The sequence below is a fragment of the Mesoplodon bidens genome (assembly GCF_964165515.1).
Source record: "Mesoplodon bidens genome assembly, chromosome: 12".
Classification (NCBI taxonomy): domain Eukaryota; kingdom Metazoa; phylum Chordata; class Mammalia; order Artiodactyla; family Ziphiidae; genus Mesoplodon; species Mesoplodon bidens.
In genome coordinates this window covers 72449520-72455519 of record NC_138168.1, presented here as the reverse complement: position 1 = coordinate 72455519, position 6000 = coordinate 72449520, and positions in this window count along the sequence as shown.

Here is a 6000-nt window from a genome sequence, read left to right as displayed (position 1 = left end):
TTGTGTTCCTGTCTTGCCAGTTGTTTGGCATAGGGTGTCCAGCACTGTAGCTTGCTGGTCATTGAGTGGAGCTGGGCCTTAGCGTTGAGATGGAGATCTCTGGGAGAGTTTTTGCCGTTTGATAGTACTTGGAGCCTGGAGGTCTCTGGTGGGCCAATGTCCTGAACTCGGCTCTCCCACTTCAGAGGCACAGGCCTGACACCTGGCCAGAGCACCAAGACCCTGTCAGCCACATGGCTCAGAAGAAAGGGGAGAAAAAAAGAAAGGAAGAAAGAAAGAAAAAATAAAGTTATTAAAATAAAAAAAATTATTAAAAATTAAAAAATTAAAAAGTAAAAAAAAATAATAAGAAGAAAAAAAGTAAGAAAGAAGAGAGGAACCAAACCAAAAAAACAAATCCAGCAATGATAACAAGGGCTAAGACCTATACCAAAACAACAACAACAACAACAACAAAAAACAAGAAAAACTGGCAGAACCCTAGGACAAATGGTAAAAACAAAGCTATAAAGACAAAATCACACACAGAAGCATACACATACACGTTGTTCCCAAAGTCCACCTCCTCAATTTGGGATGATTCGTTATCTATTCAGGTATTCCACAGATGTAGGGTACATCAAGTTGACTGTGGAGATTTAATCCGCTGCTCCTGAGGCTGCTGGGAGAGATTTCCCTTTCTCTTCTTTATTCTCACAGCTCCCGGGGTTCAGCTGTGGATTTGGCCCCGCATCTGCGTGTAGGTCGCCGGAGGGCGTCTGTTCTTTGCTGAGACAGGACGGGGTTAAAGGAGCTGCTGATTCGGGGGCTCTGGCTCACTCAGGCCGGGGGAAGGGAGGGGTACGGATGCGGGGCGAGCCTGCGGCGGCAGAGGCCAGCATGACGTTGCACCAGCCTGAGGCGCGCCGTGTGTTCTCCCGGGGAAGTTGTCCCTGGATCACGGGACCCTGGCAGTGGCAGGCTGCACAGGCTCCCAGGAGGGGCGGTGTGGATAGTGACCTGTGCTCGCACACAGGCTTCTTGGTGGCGGCAGCAGCAGCCTTAGCGTCTCATGCCCATCTCTGGGGTCCGTGCTGATAGTGCGGCTCGCGCCCGTCTCTGGAGCTCGTGGCCGTGCTCTGAATCCCCTTTCCTCGTGCACCTGAAGCAATGGTCTCTTGCCTCTTCGGCAGCTCCAGACCTTTTCCCGGACTCCCTCTCGTCTAGCCGTGGTGCACTAACCCCTTCAGGCTGTGTTCACGCCGCCAACCCCAGTCCTCTCCCTGCGCTCCAGATGAAACCCGAAACCCGAGCCTCAGCTCCCAGCCCCGCCCACCCCGGCGGCCGAGCAGACAAGCCTCGAGGGCTGGTGAGTGCCGGTCGGCACCGATCCTCTGTGCGGGAATCTCTCCGCTTTGCCCTCCGCTCCCCTGTGGCTGCGCTCTCCTCCGCTACTCCGAAGCTTTCCCCCTCCGCCACCCTCAGTCTCCGCCCGCGAAGGGGCTTCCTAGTGTGTGGAAACCTTTCCTCCTTCACGGCTCCCTCCCACTGGTGCAGGTCCCATCCCTATCCTTTTGTCTCTGTTTATTCTTGTTTCTTTTGCCCTACCCAGGTACGTGGGGAGTTTCTTGCCTTTTGGGGGGGTCTGAGGTCTTCTGCCAGCGTTCAGTAGGTGTTCTGTAGGAGTTGTTCCTCATGTAGATGTATTTCTGATGTATTTGTGGGGAGGAAGGTGATCTCCATGTCTTACTCTTCCTCCATCTTGAAGGTCCCGCTGATGGGCTGCATCTTGATGGCCCAATAACCTGGCTCTTTTCTTAGAAGGGAATGCTTTCCTATCATCAAGTAAAATTTTATGAGTCCTCACTAGGGACTTGGAGGGGAAGAGTTAATTAAACAAGAAATAGTTCTGGACCATTTTTGGCTGCTAAGTGTTCTAATATCAATAAAGTCATACCTAAAGATAATAATAGCCAAATTAAACAACATCCTAATATTCTGTGCCAGAAAAAAGTAATTGATATATATTATGTAGAGGCAATTATGACTTTAAGTGTATTTATTTCAACCTGTGACTGAAACCCTTTTATAAATCCTCCCTGTTCTCAAGATGATTGGGATATAGACCCTTTAGTATCTGGTTGAGTTCTATTTTTCTAGACTCTTCTGTCTTTTATTTTCCAGCTTTATTGAGACATTATTGACATATAACATATGTAAGTTGATGATGTACAGTGTCATGATTTGATACATGTATATATTACAAAATGATTACCAAAATAAAGTTAGCTAACACCTCCATCCCCTCACATAATTATCGATTTTTTGTGGTATTAATATTTAAGATCTACTCTCTTAACAACCTTCCAATATACGATACAGTATTGTTAATTACAGTCACTACACTGTGTATTAGAGCCACAGAACTTATTCATTTTATAGCTGGGAGTTTGTGTCCTTGGACCAACAATTGCACATTTCCACCAGCCTGAGGCCCCTTGCAACCACCATCCTACTCTTTATTTCTATGATTTCAACTACTTAGTCTATTTATTTTAGATTCCACGTATAAGTGAAAATGTACAGTTTTTGTCTTTCTCTGACTGATTTCACTTAGCATAATGTCCTCTAGGTCCATCTGTGTTGTCACAAATGGCAGGTGTTCCTTTTTTATGGCTAAATAATATCCCACTGTATATATAAATATATGCTACAACTTCTTTATCCACTCATCCATTGATTGACACTTAGGTTGTATCCATGTCTTGGCTTTGTGAACAATGTGGCAATGAACATGGGAGTGCAGATAGTGTTCTTATTTCCTTCATATATATACCCAGAAGTGGGACTGCTGTATTATATGGTAGTCCTATTTTTAGCTTTTTGAGAAACCTTCTTACTGGGAAGCCATAATGGCTGCACCAATTTATATTCCCACCAACAGTGCACACGTCTTCCCTTTCCTCCACATCCTTGCCAACCCTTGTTATTTCTTATGTTTTTGATAATAGCCACTCTAACATATGAGGTGCTATCTCATTGTAGTTTTGCTTTGCATTTCCCTGATTATTAGCGATACTAGCGATGTGGAGCATCTCTTTATGTATCTATTGGCCATTTGTATGTTTTCTTTGGAAAAATGTCTAGATTCTTCTTTTGTCTTGCCTGCTCTGCCACTCCTTGCCTGCGCCCTAGGTGTCCCTCCTCAGCCTCTCCACCCGATGAACACCTACACAGTTTTTAATGAGCCAGCTCTTCTGGGAAACTTCTGTTCAGTCAACTATAGTTTCTTACTTCTTCCTCTGTGCTTCTATACAGCTAGCACTTTTATCTGTTATAGTGTATTTTGATGATTTATAAGCCTATATTACCATTGGTCTATGAAGACTGTAAATTTCTGCTATTCATATTTTCATCTCTAAATTCTAATACTGTGGTTGACACATTTTAGCCAGATAATAAAAATTTGCCAGAAAAATAAATGAATCAATGAGTGAGGGGATTATTATAAAAAACCATAATGAAGAGACATGGAATTTCATTCATGGAATAAAACTAGAAGGAATTTGCTAACTATAAATTTGTACTAGACAGAATAGAATCAGCTCTGGTCTTGGCAAACCTTCTTAGTTTGGGGTAGGGGTTTATGGAACAACAGCAACAAAAAATGTGTGGAGAAAGGATAGGTAAGAGGCAGCCAGGGTAGGAGCATTTACCTGTGTCTTGACCTCCTGGGGAATTTAATTGATTGGCTTATTGAAAGCATCTTCTTTTTAAGAGTCAACTTTGTCAAAGGAATCTTTGTGGAAAACGTGGAATTAAGGAACTTCTCCCCTATCATTATAGGAACAAAAGATTAGGTAGACAATTGTATATAGGCCCATTATGAAAAAATTACATTAGGGTAATTCACTTGAAATTACATTACAATATTTTGGGACACCAATTTTACATGGAATGATTCAATAGAAGACATTGATACATTTAAAAATACTGGTTTTAAAAAACAACATTTTCTTACTCTATTCATATCCTTAGTTATTTCTTCTTAAGCTGCCCACAACTCAAGGAGTAAAATTGCTATGCAGAAGAGTAATAAAGGACATTCTCAGGAAACTTAGAAAGGCTCAATTTCAATAAAAATCTCTATTCACCCATCCACCCTAACATCCATATGAGGGCCCAGTAAGCTAAACAAAAGCACAGTACTAGACAAATAGATTATTAACAAGCATAAAATAAATATTTGTAATAAATTCATTTAGAAAAAACAATTCTTCAGGAGGGAAGAGGAGGTATTGAACAAACAGGTTTTGCTTTGATCAAATGGAAGAACTTAGGCATGTAACATCACTCTGCTGACATAGAAAGGAAAGGTCTGTGTTCTACATCTTTTGCACCAAACCAGTCATGTATTTCTTACAATGTAAAAGGCGAAGTCTGCAATTATTATATTACTATGTATTAATAGTTAACTTGATGAACACAAGTTTTAAATTCTATAAAAATTTAGAAAAAACTAATTAAAAATACCTTAATATAGCTTTCAACCATATTCAGATTTTTACTGTCTCAACCCCAAGCACACTTTCATATTAAGTATAAATAGAAATATAGGGTTTTATAAAATATTGTTAATTTATAAATATGATAGAAAAAATAAAGATACTCATTCCAATGATTTCAATATTGTGGCTAACATGTTGAGTTTTTAAAATATGTTTTAATGTTCACAAATGAGAAGAAATATGATAAAACACATATATATATATAAAAATAACAAATATCCACCTCTAATTATAGAAGGGAAGTGCAGCATCACACAATTTTGCATTAAAAGCACTAGGGAAATTTGCTGATCTTTTACCAGACATTGTCACACATCACATACTGTGACTTTACATCTTGTCTGAATTAGGTAGAATTTTCACCTAGAATGAAGAAGTGGATGTTTTTGAGCTGAATGATATCATTCATCAGCTGTGACAGGAGTTATGGTGAGTTCCTTGGCCATAGAATAGCAGAGAAAGCAGGTATGAGTAAAGGAAAGAGCTCTAGTAGGAAAGAAGTCTGTTAGTAATCTGAAACTTGCCACATGACTTTAGGAACTTAATGAGATTAGACAGAAAACTAAAATGGACTCTTCTAGGTCAGGGCATCCAGCTACAACTGCTCACAACCAAAATACAATTCAGTAGTCAGGGGAAATGCAGGAAGTAACATCCAAATTCTAAGATCATATTTAAGAATAAAATCTTTATTTGAAAGTACTCATGATAGTGATTGACACAGAGCAGATATTTAAATAATATATGTTGACTCACCTTTTGTGAAATAGGAACTATCTCATAGGAGTAACATGGCTACTGGCCATCTTGTATATTCTTAAACAAGTCACTTAACCCCTTTGATCTTTAATTTCTTTATGTAAAATTTATACAATGAGAGCCCTTTAATGCTAAGATATCTACAGCACAAAGCACTACACTTTCTATACACTAAAGACTAGCAATGCAGTACAGTTCTCAAGAGGGATTGACTGATATCTCGACAGGCTGTTTGTCTTTTCCTTTGAGGATTCAGCTTGATAGTCATAAGGCACTGTGTTATATGGGGTTTCAAGATGAATAAGACAAAATCTTTCCTCTTAGAGAAAAACTTCTTGAGAATGATATCAAACATTTATCAAGCACTTCTTTTATTCCAGGCCCTGGACTACATGACTTTACTTCATTACATGCTTACAGCAACCCAATGCTTAGGTTACTAGCATCACAACAGTGAGGAAACCATTCAGAAAAGTTAAAGACGATGATTATTGTTATACCTTATGTAACCAGCAGGAAATAGAACAGCAACTACAGACCCTGAGTACTTCCCCATTGCAGTACAGTGTCTTTTTTCTCAGGCACTGGTTTGCTTTAAGGCAAAAAGTGATAATTACTAAGCGATTCCTTCAGAAAAATGCTCAAGAGTCCACGAGAAAGAAAGGAAGGCTCCTTCATTTTTAAGTAGCATTTG